This window comes from Capsicum annuum, chromosome 1, assembly GCF_002878395.1.
Source record: "Capsicum annuum cultivar UCD-10X-F1 chromosome 1, UCD10Xv1.1, whole genome shotgun sequence".
Lineage (NCBI taxonomy): Eukaryota > Viridiplantae > Streptophyta > Magnoliopsida > Solanales > Solanaceae > Capsicum > Capsicum annuum.
In genome coordinates, this window is record NC_061111.1 from 64,724,899 (window position 1) to 64,742,117 (window position 17,219).

The 17,219-nt window shown below is 36.2% G+C and overlaps 1 pseudogene; it reads left to right on the forward strand.

Annotated features, from left to right (window-relative positions):
- LOC124897730 overlaps window positions 1–15,053 on the forward strand; it is a 103,574-nt pseudogene extending 88,521 nt beyond the window's left edge.
- The last annotated feature ends 2,166 nt before the right edge of the window (window positions 15,054–17,219 follow it).

The window sequence follows — 17,219 nt, forward strand, 5'->3', positions numbered from 1 at the left end:
TTTGCAAATAAAAATATGGGTATTACGTATAAATACGTAATAAAATAAATAATTTTTGGGTAATGACAATTTTATAACAACGCAAAAGATTTTACGATTCGTATCTTGGCAAGACGATTTAGGACAGCTAATCAATTGAGCGACCACTTCGTAGCTATGAAGTATTTAAAATTTAATCCAAGCACACTATTTTTATGAAAAATATATTTTTTATACATATATGCACACATATTTTTTATTTATTTTGATAATTATTTGTTTGTTACTAACATTTTATTTACAAGTGTTTATACAAGTTATTAGAAATACTCATCGGGGATTGCATTCAAAGAAGGCTTTAATTTTTATATTTATATTTTTACACTTTCACAATTGTACAAATATTAATTATAGTGAAATATTTATTTTTGGGGTGTTGGGCGGGATATTCTTTACGCTATTCTCATCACGCGTTAGGCAAATTTAGGCCGTTAATATTTATATTAAATTGACTTAAATAGTTAATCAAATAATTCATACTTTTTACACTAAAAAATATTACATAATCTTTTTCTTTAAAACAAGTTTTTCTTTATTCGATCTTTTCTTTTCATACATGTTTTTTATATACTATTGTTCATCTTAATACACTTCTTATACACATAATTTTATGATAAAATATGTAATTTACACATTCTTTACATATAAATTGTTTATAACCTTTTAATACATGTTTTATATTTGTATTTATAAAGATTGAATTTTTTATTCATCGTTTAATGAACCTAAGTCTGGCCGGAAACCACATTTGTGGAATCTTAAGGGTGCCTAACCCCTTCCCTTCGGAAAATCCTTACCTAGAATTCAATCTGGTTTTGTAGATCAAATAAAGTCATATTGGTTAATAAATAAATAGGTTTCCTATTTTTCCTTTAAAATTAGGTGGTAACTCTATATAAATTAATTTTTTTAGAGTCCATAATGTCGTTCTCGTTTTGACCTTAGGTAAAAATCGGGTATGACAGTTTGGAGACTCTGCTAAGGTAATGCAGGATTCTAACCATTAAAGATTTTGGTAAATATTTACATTTTTATACATTGTTATTTGTTCCATACTAATTGTCTTGATTTATTTTATTTATGTGGCATAAATTATTTATTTGCTATTATTTTGTATAGATTGTTTATTCGTTTATCGCTTTATATAAATTGACATTCCGTTCATATTTTCTTCATTTAGAAAATTGAAACTCACATACAATATACACGCGGATTGTACATTGTACTTTTCAAAAATTCTTTCAAATCACCTTATTTTAGAGAGCCAGCGCATACGTGGAGTGAGTGGAAGTTTTATTACCGTGGGACTACGTGTCTTCTCATATAGGAAATTCAAGTCCGAATCTCCCCACTCTTAGATGGAGGAGATATAACGCAATCACTTCCTATTAATAAAAGTTCATTAAAAAAATTTATATAACATGTCGGATCTGATGGACTTCTCTGTAACACCCTGCAAAAGTCCTCCATGTGTTATCTCCTAGTAGCATGATTATAGAGTTGAAAACTTAAAAAAATTTCTAAGTGTCAAAAGTACTTAGTCTAATTTTGAGATCCAAATCGTTGAGGAGTTATTTTACGACCTTTCCGCCCCCTGATAGTTAATTTTTAAATTGTTTCAGAATAGGGTAAGTCGTAGTACATCTTGGACAAGTTTCAAATTTTTTGGGCCGCGCTTATACCTTGTTCGGTGTCCCAAAATAGTGGACCAACGCGATCTTGGCACGCCACATCACTCATCGCATTGGTCCATTTTGTGCAAAAACTGCCAAGAAAAAGTATTAAGGTTTGGCGCGATCGATGTGCCGAGTCGCCTATCGCGTTGATGCACAGTTATTTTAGTTTTTTTAAAATACGTGTCCAAGGAGGCAACTTAGTCATTTTCCCCCCACACCTTTTTATCCTTAACATGGTATTACACTTCCAAATCACTACTTTATTGATATTATCCTCAAAATTCATCAAGAATACTCCTTAGGGTTTTAACCCAAAAAAATCCAAGGGAACTTAAGATTTGACCATCAATTCTCGAGATTGGTTGAAGAATTGAATTTCTCAATTCGAGGGCTTCAAGAATCATTCATTAGAAACACAAGTTGAATTCCAAAAGCAAACATTCATAAATAATTCATAACTTAAGGTATGCGAGGTTTATCCTAAAACTACATGGTCTTATGGAAACACTTGAATATGATTTAAGGTTTATCAAGCATGAATTTTTAAAGGGGTTTTGGAATCTATGTTTTAAATTATGCATTCTGAATGTTTCAATGCTATTATTGATTTGGCCTTTAGGCCTTTCCCCTTAAATTGATTTATACTCATATGTATATGTATGAAATTGAGTTTTTAAGATTGATTGAGAGGATAATGAAGAAGTCCTTCTCGTGATAAATTGAAGTTTATGATCTTTTTAGGAATGATTTGAAATGCATGTTTTATGGTTTGGAATGCTCGTCACGGCCAGGGCCTCGATTCGGGTCATGACAAACTTGGTATAAGACCGAGGTTAATGGTCTCAGGGTGTCTACAAACTCACGTCGGGTAGAGTATTGTTTATGGGTGTGTAGCGCTCCATACTTATAAGTGGGAGGCTACTAGGCGTTTTAGAATGTCTCTCTTCTTTTAGAATATCTCACTTCTTTCATGACTTAGTTTGTGCCATGGAGTATGTATGTCCCCTAATCAATGATCTCTTGTCTTTCAGAAAATCACTATACCTTCCCATAGAATCAATGGGAAAAATTCTCAACTAGAAGAGGTCCGTCTAACCCATGGAATGCAGACCCATAAAAGAGCCCACACTCCAAAATTTGTCCCTACTATAGGAGTACCTCCATTCCATCTCGGGCCCCGAGGAAAAATGTTAACCATCCCCAACCTTCTCAGAGGGACAATTCAAATGCTGAGTTTAGGTAGTCCATTTATATGATTGCATAACTGGTAGCCTCTCAGACCCGTTGGTCTGAAGATGTGGGTTCGGTATCTGAAATGTCTAAAAGTACTCGGGCTATTCAGTTCTTGATATTGAACCCACCCATGTTCATTGGCTCAAAAGTTAAAGAGGACCCTCAAGGGTTTGTTGTTGAGTTGGAAAAGATTTTCTGAGTTGTGCACATGAATGAAGTTGAAGGTGTGGAGTTAGTAGCATACCAACTGAAGGATGTGTCAAACTAATGGTATAATGAGTTCGAAGATTTGAAGGGTGATAATGCCGAGCCTTCAGTGTGCAATGAATTTGTAGAAGCCTTCCTAGATTGATTCTTTCCTCAGGAGATAAGGGAGGCCAAAGTGGAAGAATTCATATAAAGCATGGAAAAATGATCCTTAAGGAGTACACTCTAAGGTTCAACTAACTAGCCCGTTATGCTACGGAGTTAGCAGGAAATATAAGAGCCCGAATGAGAAAATTTGCATCCGGTATTTCCAATGACTTGGTGCTAGAAAGCAAGGGGCCCATGCTGAACAGAGATATGGACTTCTCCAAATTATCAGTCCACATTCAATAGATAAAGGATTAGAAGAAGAAGGTGGCTGAGACAAAGGAAAAGGATAGGCAAGCCAAGAGGGCTAGGCTAGCAGACCATAATTATAGTCAGCAAAAGGGTGGTAATTGGGGGAACTGCTGGCACACGAAAAAGAATTAGGGTAATGCTCAGTCTGCAGCTAGTACTCTAGTACCTAGACCTCTAACTGATCGGTAATTCCAGAATATTTAGTCTAGTCATAGGTCGAGAGTACAGGTTACATAGTCACAGGGGAGTGTAGCTCATACCCCTTGATCATACCTGTGTTGTGAAAGATATGGAAGAAATTATCCAGGAAGATGTCAGTTTGGCGCCATGGTATATTATTTGTGTGGTCATCCAGGCCATATCCCAAGGGATTATCCAACAGCGAGAGGTATGTTGGGGGATCTAAGTCACAGGCTAATTCCTCTACTCCACCACTGCTGCCCCAGGGTGCCCCTTTAGATACAGAAAGTGGTCTCAATCAGTTGTATGCTTTGACAAACCGCCAGGAGGCAGAAGCCTCACCAATCGTGGTAACGGGTATATTACAAATTTTCTATCATGATGTGTATATGTTACTTGATCTCGGGTCTTCCCTGTCTTATGTGACCCCATATATGGCAGTTGATTTTGGGTTTGAGCCTGATGTAATTGTAGCACCTTTCTTTGTTTGCACTCTGGTGGGTGATTCTATTATGGCTAGGAGAGTGTATAAAAATTGTGTTGTGTCTGTTTATAGTCGGGATACTGTGGCAGACCTCATAGAGCTTGAGATGGTTGACTTTGATGCTTTCTTAGGAATGGACTGGCTCTATTCTTGCTATACCACATTAGAATGTAGAACCCAGAAGGTTGCTTTTTCTTTTCATAATGAGCCACTGATATAGTGGGAGGGACATTCTTTAGCACCTAGAGGGAAGTTTATATCTTTTCTTAGAGCCTGTAAACTTATTTCCAGAGGTTTTCTACATCATCTGACCCTAGTAAAAGATTCTAATATTGAGAGTCTTTCTCTTCAGTCAGTCCCTGTGGTAAATGAATTTATGAAGTTCTTTCCTGAAGATCTCACAAGGGTACCACCCGATAGGGAGATAGATTTTTATTTATTTGTTGCCAAATACCCATCCCATTTCTATTCTTCCATATAGAATGGCTCCTGCAGAGTTGAAAGAGTTAAAAGAGCATCTGACAGATTTGCTTAACAAAGGCTTTATTCTCTCTAGTATTTCTTCTTTGGGTGCACCTATGCTAGTCGTGTGTAAGAAAGATGGTTCCCTCTATATGTGTATAGATTATCGTCAGCTGAATAAGGTTACTGTCAAGAATAAATATCCCCTTCCTAGAATTGATGATCATTTTAACTAGCTTTAGGGTGCGATCTGTTTGTCATAGTTTTCATTAATGCTATTTTGATTTATTCTAAGAGTGAGGAGGACCATGCCAATCATCTCCAAATTATCCTTCGAACTCTCAAAGATCATAAGTTGTATACAAAATTTTCCAAATGTGAATTCTGGCTTGGCGCTATTGCTTTATTGGGGCATGTTATATCTAGTGAAGGAATTAAGGTTGATCCTCAAAAGGTTGAGGCAGTGAGAAAATGGCCCAGAACCACGACTCCAACTGACATTCGGGGCTTCTTAGGTTTGGCAGGGTAGTACAGAAGGTTTATAGAGAGTTTTTCTTCCATAGCGGCTCCACTAACTAAGATGACTTAGAAAAAGGTGAAGTTCGTATGGTCTGACTCCTCTGAGGATAGTTTTAAGAAGTTGAAAGACAAGTTGACAAATACTCCTGTTTTGAATCTTTTGGAAGGTACAGAGGGTTTTGTTGTGTACTATGATGTATCCCGTGTGCAACATAGGTGCATTCTTATGCAGCACCGTAAGGTGGTAGCTTATGCATCTAGACAGTTGAAGGTGCATGAGTAAAATTACCCTGTGCATGACTTGGAATTAATGATTAAGGTATTCATACTAAAGATATGGTGACACTATCTTTATGGAGTACATGTTGATATATTTACTAACCACAAGAGTTTACAGTATATTTTCTCGCAGAAAGAATTGAACCTCAGGCAGAGGTGTTGGTTGGAACTTTTGAAGGATTATGACATGAGCCTATACTATCATCCAGGCAAGGCGAATGTGGTAGTCGATTCCCTTAGCAGATTATCTATGGGCAGTCTTTCTCATGTGGAGGAAGGATAGAGGGAAATGGTGAAGGATATTCATCGGCTTTGAAATCTAGTAGTCCGACTTTTGGATTTAGAGGATAGGGGAGTATTTGTTTATGAGGTAGCTAAATCTTCCCTTTGTTCTGAAGTAAAAGAAAAGAAGGCCAAAGATCCCATCTTGATGCAAATTAAGAAGGATTTGGGTCAATAGAAGGTGATATCTTTTGAAATTAGTGCTGATGGAATTTTGAGATACCAAGGTGGGCTGTGTGTTTCGAATATAGATGGTCTGCAAGAGAGGATCCTTGATGAATCTCACACTTCGAGGTATGTTGTTCACCCAGGCTCTAGTAAAATGTACCATGATCTTAAAACTATATATTGGTGGAATAATATGAAACGTGATATGGCTGCCTTTGTTTCCAAGTGTTTGAAATTCCAACAACTTAAAGTGGAACATTTGAGGCTAGGTGGTACTTCCCAAGAGATAGCCTTGCTTCTATGGAAGTGGGAGATGATCAATATGGATTTTATTATGGGACTCCCGAGGTCCCAAAACTTGTATGATTCTATCTAGATAATTGTAGATCGGTTGACCAAGTCAACCCACTTTTTGTCCGTGAGGACTAATTATTTGGGAGATAATTATGCCAAGATGTACATTGAAGAAATAGTTTGTTTGCATGGGGCACCTGTATCCATCATATATGACCAAGGTACTCAATTATCTTCACAATTTCGGAGATCTTTTTAGTGGGGTTTAGGTACCCAAGTGAACCTGAGTAAGACTTTACACCCTCAGACAGATGGGCAAGCCGAGTATACCATTCAGACCCTTGAGGATATGTTGAGGGCATGTGTGATCGACTTCAAAGGTAGTTGGGTTGATCACTTGTCCATTGATAGATTTTGCGTATAATAATAGCTACTATGCCAGTATTAAGATGAATCTTTTAGAGGCATTGTATGGGAGAAGATAGAGGTCACCGATAGGCTGGTATGAAGTGGGTGAAATGTGGTTTTTTGGGCCTGATGTTGTTCATCAGGTAATGGAGAAAGTGAAAATCATTAGAGAACAACTCAAAATATCTCAGAGTCAACAGAAATCCTATGCCGATGTGAGAAGAAGGGAGTTAGAATTTGAGGTTAGTGATTGGGTGTTTCTCAAAGTCTCTCCTATGAAGGGAGTTATGTGATTTGGGAAAAAGGGGAAGTTGATTGCTCGATATATAGGGCCATATCAGATTTTGAGAAGGATAGGTGGGGTTGCTTATGAGTTAGAATTTCCTACAAGTATGGCTTCTATCCCTCTCGTATTTCACATATCCATGCTGAATAACTGCATTGGAGTTTATTATTTAGTGTTGTCTGTAGAAAAGATCAATGTGACAGACTCCTTGGTTTACGAGGAGGAACACGTTGCTATTCTAGAGCGTCAGGTCTAGAAGTTGAGGAGCAAGGAAATAGTTTCGATTAAGGTGCTGTGGAAAAATTAGAAAGTGGAAGAAGATACTTAGGAACCAAAAGATGATATGCAGGCTAGATACCCAAACCTTTTTGATCTGATGGATGACGAAACAAAACATAAAATCTTTCCCCTATTCTTTTTATGCCTTTAGTGTACTTGAAATCGTACTTGTCTGTGTTCCAAATTATCATTCGGGGATGAATGATCCCAAAGGGGGGATAATGTAATACTCCACAAAATTCCATCATGTGTTATCTCCTAGTAGCATGATTATAGAGCTGAAAACTTGAAAAAATTTCTATGTGTCAAAAGGACTTAGTCTCATTTTGAGCTTCAAATCTTTGAGGAGCTATTTTATGACCTTCCCGACCCCTGATAGTAAATTTTTAAGTTTTTTCACGATGGGGTAAGTCGATAGTACATCTTGGACATGTTTTGAATTTTTTTGGGCCGCGCTTAGACGTTGTTTAGTGTCCCAAAATAGTGGACCAACATGATCTTGGTGCGCCGCATCGCCCATAGCTATCAATTTTGTGCAGAAACTGCCAGCAAAAGTACTGAGGCTTGGCACGATTAGGGCGCGACACGTCAGGTATCGCGTTGATGGCATCGATGCACCGCTTCGCTTATCGCGTTGATGCCTAGTTGTTTCAGTTTTTTAATAATCCACGTCCAAGGGGGAAATTTAGTCATTTTCCCCCACCCCTTTTTATCCTTAACACCAGGATTATACTCCCAAATCACCACTTTATTGATATTTTCCTTAAAATTCATCAAGAACACTCCTTAGGGTTTCAACCCAAAAATATCCAAGGGAACTCAAGATATGACCGTCAATTCTCGAAATTGATTCAAGAATTGGAATTTTCAATACGAGGGCTTCAAGAATCATCCATTAGAAACACAAGTAGAATCCCAATAGCAAATGTTCATCCAAAATTCATATCCTAAGGTACGCGGGATTTATCCTAAAACTACATGGGATTATGTAAAAACTTGAATATGATTTAAGGTTTATCAAGCATGAATTTATAAAGGAGTTTTGGAATCTATATTTTAAATTATGCATTCTGAATGATTCAATTCTATTATTTATTTGGCCTTTAGGCCTTTCCCCTTAAACTAATTTATACTCATATGTATATGTATGAAATTGAGTTTTTAATATTGATTGAGAGCATAAATATGAAGTCCCTCTCGTGATAAATTGAAGTTTATGATCTTTTTAGGAATGATTTGAAATGCATGTTTTATGGTTTGAAAGTGATTTTTCTTAATAACATAGTATTTGAACATGATTTAGAGATGATGAGAGGGAGTTTCTTGATATAACTATATCCTTGTTTAAAAGAGAAAGAATTGCATGTGATTGAGAACTTTGACATGAACACCTTGAGTATTTGAAATGTTGAAAAACAAAGTTTCTTGCATGTGTTTACATGAGTTTTAAGAAAGAGTTCTTCGAAATGATTTATTGATATGGTGGTCCCAAACCTTATGTTTTGAAAGAAGAGAATTATAATAAGCTATTAATGGCTCAGAGATGCGACTTGCAAGTCAATGGTATGACGATACCATATAAACACAAGCGATAACAGAGCTAGTGTTTTCAGAGTTTCATTTCCAAGAAAACATGTTTTAAAGAGTTAAACAATGAGCTTAAAGAGGGTTAGGTGGTTACCTGAAGAAGGCACGAGTCAACTGACTCATTGCCTAAAAATCGTGTTTTGCCAATACGCGTATTTTATTATTTTACACTAGCGATGATCCTGTGGCGTAGTAGAGACAGAGACTTCGACCCTTGCGGAAAACTCGTGTTCGGGGATTGGCTGTTGAGTTAATGGTAGATTCCATATAGCCCATGAAATTTAAAAGTTCTAGGGTACACCACCTAGCGCAGAAGTAAAATAAAGATGTGTCACAGAGTTCAGATTATTTTATAGAGTCTTTTAAATATGCCCATTTGATTCTTACCATATGATAAATTTATGAATTGTTTTAAATTGCTCTCATATATTTTTAATAAAAATTTATTATTTTAGGTTTGCTCTACGTACCAGTACAACAATATTGACCCCCTATCTTCCAATGTCTGAGGCTCAATCTAGAGGTCCAACAAAGCAGTTTAGATTTTAGAAAAAAGAGACTGTGCAGCAGTGAGCCTTCTCTATTCCAGAAGGCCTGTTTATGTCAGACTATGTTATTTATTTTTATTTAGATCCATTGGGGCCCTTGTCCTAGATCTAGACAGTGGTCATTTTAGCATGTAATAGAGATTTCGCATACGGGTTTAAAAGTGTTCTAGAGTTGTTGGATTTTAATTATTTATCATTAAATTGAGTTCAAAGTATGACCATGATTTTGTATTAATTTGTATTTCCGCATTTTCTTTATTTATATGAATATTGTGCAAGACTACCAGATAGAGAAGGGCTTCCGGGCCTTCATGGTTTGGAATGCTCGTCATGACCAGGGCCTCGGTTCGGGTCGTGACATTCTCTTTCATAAAGCAGTGGCCTATAATGATGAGCATCACTAAAATGTGGCAGCTGAAAAACCCTCAAAAATTGAGAGAGTAAAAATATCCACCAAAAAAGCGGGTAAAAGTTCTATTGTCATGCCGCGTGTTGTTAGTATTTACATGACGGACAATGACTCCACAAAATCGTCTAGTGACGAGGCGAAATGCTTCTAGGAGAGAAGTCTAAGAGACCTAAGTAGTTGTGGATCAAGGAAATCATGATTGAAAGTGGAAGGACTAGGGTGATTTCAAAGAAGAAATCCAAAGAGAAGAAGCTGCTTCAAGTAAACATGAAGAAATGCTGGGGAGTTAGACAAGGAAAATGGGGCAAGTGGGCAGCAGAGATCCGAGACAAATAAACAATACTCGACATTGGTTGGGAAGTTTTGACACTGCCGAGGAAGCTACTGTGGCTTATGATGAGGCAGGCATTGAAATAAATGGTGCCAATGCTTTGACAAATATTCTGGAGCCACCGTCAAAGAAAATTAACCCCTGAAAGATAGAAGGTGGATCTAGTTAAACTTGATTGATTAAAACATTCGTAGGAGGTTAAATTTCATTGATTGTTATTGCTTTTTTATTTTTTCTGTACATTATTTGATGTTTTAAACTTGGTATAGTCTTACAGCATTTTTAGTGGTAATGGTTTTACTGCATGTTTTTTATTAGAGCAAACTGCAACTTGTTTTTGTTAACTGGGCATATACTTCATTTTTGATGTTTCTCATCTTTATAGTTCATTTTCGTATTAGAATATATGAAGGGAAATAGTAACCCGGCTAAGAGGTGTGTGAGGTTAGCCGTAATAGGTTTGAGAATGGGCAGAATTCAGACGAAAGAAGTATGCCATTATCAAATCCATTGAGGAAAACCAGAAAAATCTTCCACCAAATTTTAAAAAACTGATGAAAGTAATTAAGAGCTCCTACAAACTTCAATTAACTTCTAATCCTGCACCATCGAAGAAGAAGTCTGCTGCTGAGGCTTAGCCTAAAACACTGTCAAACCGAAGGCAAAGCCAGCTGCTAAGGATAACCTTGCTGCCAGGGCAGATCCTAAGGCCGTTCCTGCTAATGCAAAGGCTTTCACTAAGACAAATGAGGTCACAAAGGTTGCTATAGAACGACTCCAAATTGGAAAGATTCGCAGAATGCTGTAATAACCAAAAAGGTGCTGGCTAAAAAGACACCTTCTAAGAGTGTGCAGAAGGTTTCTACAAGAAGGGGAAGGAAGTAGAAGCTCAAGAATAGAGGATTTGCGTGTAGGGATAGAAACACAGTCACACCAAAATAAAGATGAATGGTGAGCCTCTGGCAAGGGATTCAGGTTTTTGCCCATGAGATTTAACCAAAAAAAAAATCGCCGACCCCATGAGTCATGTATTGTATCTATCGGCATGTATAACAATGCGTACTTATCTACCCATATGTATCTATCATTATTTGACTTTAAATTAAACTATATATACATACTTACATTTCATAAAGACACATTTATGTTACGTTCAATATCATATGTCACAAAATACCAACTCATGTAAAATACTAGATCTGCTTTTCTGAATCTCCTCTAGTGTTTAGTTTCTTTTAAGAGTAAATGCACTGTTTCCACCCTGAACCATAAAGGAAATTGTTGAGACACACCTGAACTTAAAGAGGGTCCTATTACCCCCTAGACTAATTAAAATCATATTTTTGGCAACCTTAGTGCCTACGTCGCAAATACGAGGTACATCAGTGAATCAACACACTGAAGGTCCATGTAGGCACACTAATGTGCCACATAGGTTCTAAGGTTGCCAAAAATACGATTTTAATTAGTCCAGGGCGGTAATAGGACCCTCCTAAAATTCGGGTGTGTTTCAACGATTTCGTTTATAGTTTAGCGTGGAAACAAAGCATTTTCTCTTCTTTTAATAGAAAAAATTTATCATACAAAGAAGAAGTTATGATGTCATACAAAAGTTCAAACAGTTCAAACAACAACTCAAAATCTCGAATATATATCTAAATTAGCGTAAGTTAGGTATATAACATTTGTGTCTTGAAACTCTCATATCAAGGAGAGATCAAATCAGGAAAATGTAATGAAAAGTTTGTCTATGAAAAATCGAGGAACTGAAAAGTCACCTAGAATTAGGAAAGATTTGTCTATTAGGCTTTTCTTCATTCAGGAATTGTAAATGATGGGAGAAAGAAGAGGATTATGTTCATTCAGAAAAGTTCATTTCGTGAACAATTTTTGACAAATGTTTAATTGAAAAAAACTATGTAGTACACAAGATGTGCTATACACGGGAGACTTTGTCTAGAATTTATGGAGAGTTAGAGCTGAACATAGAATTGTGTCAGATTATACATTTTGTAAAGACTGTCAGGACATTGTTCATGCCTAACTATCGTACTTACAACTTCAAAAGTAAAAATTGTGTTGGAAAAGAAATTATAATCTGAAATTTGAATAGAACATCATGATTTTTGACCTGAATAACTTCTTGTTAGCAATTTGATATTGGTTTGGATTTTCCTAACATTTTTGTCAATTATGGAAAATAAAATAAAAATTAATGACATGCATTTAAGAATATAATGTGATCACCTACTCAACACTAATATGGATGAGAACCTGGGAGATTAAAATTACAATTAGTTCTCATTCAAGATAAAAATGCTAGTTGATTTATTTCGATCTAGTTGAGTTTTGGTGTACAAATTAAGTAATATTGCTTTCAGCTAAAAAGAAAAACTATGACCAAAACAAACAATGATATGGACTTTCAGATCTTTACAACAGAGAAAAGGGTACAATCCAACCAATATAAAAAGAAAAAACATTCCACTAAGTTGGCAGTTAGCAAGATTTAATTAACATAATTTAGAGGATCTACAACAAAATAACAAATCATTTCTTAAATCTAACATCATCTGTGGATTAAGACGGTGGATTCATGAAGTTGATTTTCTTTGTTTGTGGATTCACGGCCTCAACACCTTTCATTTTAATGACTATCTTTTCATAAGCCAAAGTAGCTTCATCAGCAGTGTTGATGTTCCTATCCAATCTCGATCATTCATTCATGGCTCTCGAACCTCTGCCACCCACTTGCTTCACTTTCTTTGTTTAACTCCTTTGTACTTTTTCACCTTTTCTTGCGGCAGCTTGAGATCTCTATCCATGGAATTTTCAAATGAAATTGCTTCAATGTTTTCTTTCTCGATGATGGTTTCCTCTTCACATGAATTTTCATGTCTCTGGCGTCTTTCCTTTGGCCCTCCCTTCCTCCTTATCAGACATCTTTATTGGATCGTAACCCTACAAGTGAATTTCAACCAGATTAGGCCTGACAGAGCAACTTCCTCCGACTTGATTGGTCAATTTTACAGTAATAACAATTTTTGAGCACTTTTTGGTGACCTACGTTTCATGATGCTCTTCTGTGGCTGCAAGGCTTTATTAAAGAGAAAATATCAAAGAACATTGCAAGTACGTTAACTTTATTTATGATAAGGAATTCTTTCTTTATATCTAAATATAAAAATATTCATCGAACATTTTATCAATAATCGTACCCTGTATCTTCATAAATTTCTAGACGGAATATAAATGGTAGTCGGAGCAAACAAGCAAATTAAATACACAACTCCCTACTTTAAAAATCATGTAATATCATATCTTTTTGTACGTGTAAAAACAGACCTGTATTTATCTGTCGGCATTCAACTTCAAAAAATATATACATGCTTAAGTTTCTTCATAGACATATATTAATGTTAAGTTTTGCATTATCCGTCACAATACACAAGAACAAATCTACATAAAATATTTGTGACTACAAACTCACATGTCATATACAGATCACATAAAAAATGTGACTGGAAATCAAAAAGACGAGAAAAGAAATTAGAACAAAAGTGAACAGAAAAATCAAGAAATTTTTCTTTCTATTGAAGCTTTGGTACCTATGAAGTAGTGTGAGTATATATTGTTTCATTGGCACTCTGCATGAGGAGAAATAATAAGGTTTCACCTATAACTCATCTTTGGGAAATAATCATTCATTTTCTTCTTTCCAAAACTAATATTTACACATGTTAGAGTTGTGACCCAAATTTTGTTGGTCTGGACCTGAAAGTACGGACCTTTATATTTTTGGGCCTAGGACTTATTTGCATGCACATATTATATAAGTGCATTTAGTGGGTTGATTTGTGTATTCAGAAATTACGTCTCTCCACATTGTACTCCTCTCCTTTTATTATAGTGAAACATCCTCTACCTCTGCCCGTGGTTTTTCCCACAAGGGTTTCCACGTAAATCTATTTGTTCTTGTTCTCTTTCTGCTTGTGGTTTGCTTTATTCTGTTCGAATTATAATAAACTGGTATCAGAGCCTGTTCGATTATTTTCTCGGGGATGGATACCATGAAGTATGATATTCATTGTTCAATTGCAACACCAAATTTTGGTTATGGCAAGTTAAGATGTGGGTTATGCTCGTGCAAATAGATTTGGATGATGCTTTATTAGGGTTTGAGAAGATGCCCATATCGGGGACGGACGAGGACAAACAATGTAAGGATCGGAAGGCTCTATCTCAGATCCACCTTCATTTATCCAATAAAATTCTACAGGATGTTTAAAGGAGACCATAGCCGTTGCGTAGTGGTTGAAACTAGAATTGTTATGTATGACGAAGAGACTAACAAGAAAGTTACATCACAAGCAATGTCTTTATTCCCATCACATGTCAGAGGGTGCATCCTGGGAGGATCACCTATCTGTATTTAAGGAAATCATCTCTGATTTAGAGACTTTGGAGGTTAAGTACGATGAGGAAGATCTAGGGTTGATTTTGTTATGTTTGCTACCTGCATCATACACGACCTTTAGGGATAAGATTTTATATAGTTGTGATACCCTAATGGTTGATAAAGTCTATGATGCATTGTTCTCTAAGAAAAAGAAGAAACATCTTATGAATTGGTTGGAGACTCAAGGAGATGGTCTCATTGTTTGAGGAGGAAGGACTCGCGAGAGGAATTCTGGGGGTGGTGACAGAATTAGGTCAAATCCAGAAACAAAAACAAAACCTATAATTACTGCTAGAAGAAGGGCCATATCAAATCCGAGTGTTGGAAGTTACAAAATAGAGAAAAAAAGAAAAGCTCCAAAACCAAAGGAAAACCAACCAGAGAAGTCTGATGAAGCCAGTTTTGTTGAAGATAGCGGTAGTGATGGAGAAATATTGGTAGTTTTTGATGGGAACTCAAAACCGTATGAGGATTGGATTCTTGATTCAGCTTGCAAATTTCATATGTGTCGTAACAGAGATTAATTTACAACATACGAAATAGTATCTAAAGGTGTTATGTTGATGGGAAATAACATACCTTGTAAGATAGCTGGTATTAGAACAATCTTGATCAAGATATTTGATGAGGTTGGGAGGACACTTGGTGATGTATGGTATGTCATAGACCTGAAGAGAAATTTTATTTCCTTGAGTACCCTTGATTCGAACGGTTATAAGTACACCGGTGAAGGTGGAGTCCTGAAGGTTACTAAAGGTAATCTTGTTGTGATAAAGGGACAGAGAAATTCTTTAAATTTGTATATCCTGCTAGGCTCTATTATTATAGGTGATGCAACTGTTTCTACCTCCTCTCTGTTAGAAAGTGACGTTGCTAATCTTTGCCATATGAAACTGGGCATATAAGTGAAAATAAGATGGTTAAACCAAGAAGGAGAGGACTTCTTGATGGGAAGAGTATTACCAATTTGGAGTTCTGTGAATACTATATTTTTGGGAATTAGAAGAGAGTCAGATTTACTAAAGACATCCACTCAACTAAGGGCATACTTGATTATATTCATTCTGATCTCTGAGGTCCTGCTAGAGTACCTGTTAGAAGAGGCGCTAATTACTTGTTGACTATTTCAGAAAGTTTGGGTGTTCTTTTTGAAGCAAAAGAATAATGTGTTGCCTACTTTCAAGGAGTGGAAACTATGATTGAAAAGCAGACAGGGAAGCAGGCAAAATGCCTTTGGACTAATAATGGTTTAGAGTTCTATTCTAATGAATTTAATGCGTTGTGTAAGTCAGAAATAATTATGAGGCACTTGACAGTTCGCCATACTCTACAGTAGAATGGTGTCGCTAAACGAATGAATAGGAATATAATAGAGAAGGTGTGTTGTATGCTCTCTAATGCTGGTTTACCTAAGTCTTTTTGGGCCAAAGTTGCTTCCACAGCTTGTCTTCTTATTAACTGCTCTCCCTCAGTCGCAATTGATAAAAATACTCCACAAGAGATATGGTCAGGTACTCCTGCTAGTTATTCTGATTTGAGGATATTTAGATGTCTTGCGTATGGTCATGTTGATAATGGAAAGTTGGAACCTAGATCCTCCAAGTGTTTATTTATAGGTTATAAGCCTGGTGTAAAAGTTTATAAAATTTGGTGTCCAGAAAATAGAAAGGTTATAATTAGCAGGGATATTGTGTTTGATGAATCTGCCATGCTTCGGGTTCTCTTCAAACCTAGTGCTTCACCTCCAGATAAGCTTAGTGATATCAACCAACAAAATTCAAGCACCCATGTTGAATTATAGATTGGAGAAGAGTCTACACTAGTGTCTACTTTTCAGTCTAGCCCAGAGATATAGAGTGATACTATTTTTTCTTTACCACCAGTGGCATCATAATATTCTATTGCTAAATACAAGCCTAGGAGAGATATTAGACCTCCTCAAAAGTATGTTGAAGATGATTTGGATGTTTATGCATTGAGTGTAGCAGAAGGTATTAATTCCGTTGAAGATCCTTTTTCTTACTCAGAGGCAGTTAGTTGTGATGATCCCAGCTAATGGATTATTACTATGCAAGAGGAGATAGAATCCCTTCATAAGAATGGCACATAGTATCTGGTGAGATTGCTTAAAGATAAGAAATTTGTCAGTTGCAAGTGGGTATTAAAAAAGAAAAAAGAAACATCGAAAGTTGAAGCTACTAGGTACAAAGCAAGACTAGTTGCTAAAGATTACAGTCAGGTTCCAGGTATTGACTTCAAAGATGTGTTTTCTCCAGTTGTAAAGAATAGTTCGATACGAGGATTGCTTGGTATTGTGGCCATGCATAATCTTGAGCTTGAGAAGTTGGATGTCAAAAATGTATTCTTACATTGAAAACTTGAGGAAATATATATGGAGCAACAAGAGGCCTTTGTAGTCTCAGGAAAGGAGGACTATGTATACTTGTTGAAAAAGTCTCTTTATGGCTTAAAGTAGTCGTCCAGGTAGTGGTATAAGAGGTTTGACTCTTTTATGACCTCTCTTGTGAATTTCAAAGAAGTATCTATGATAATTGTGTCTACTTCAAGGAGGTAAGTGATGGTTCATTCATGTATCTTCTCTTGTATATTAATGATATGTTGATTGCAGCAAAAGATATAAAAAAGATAATAAAAGTCAAAGCCCAAATCAGTAAGGAGTTTGATATGAA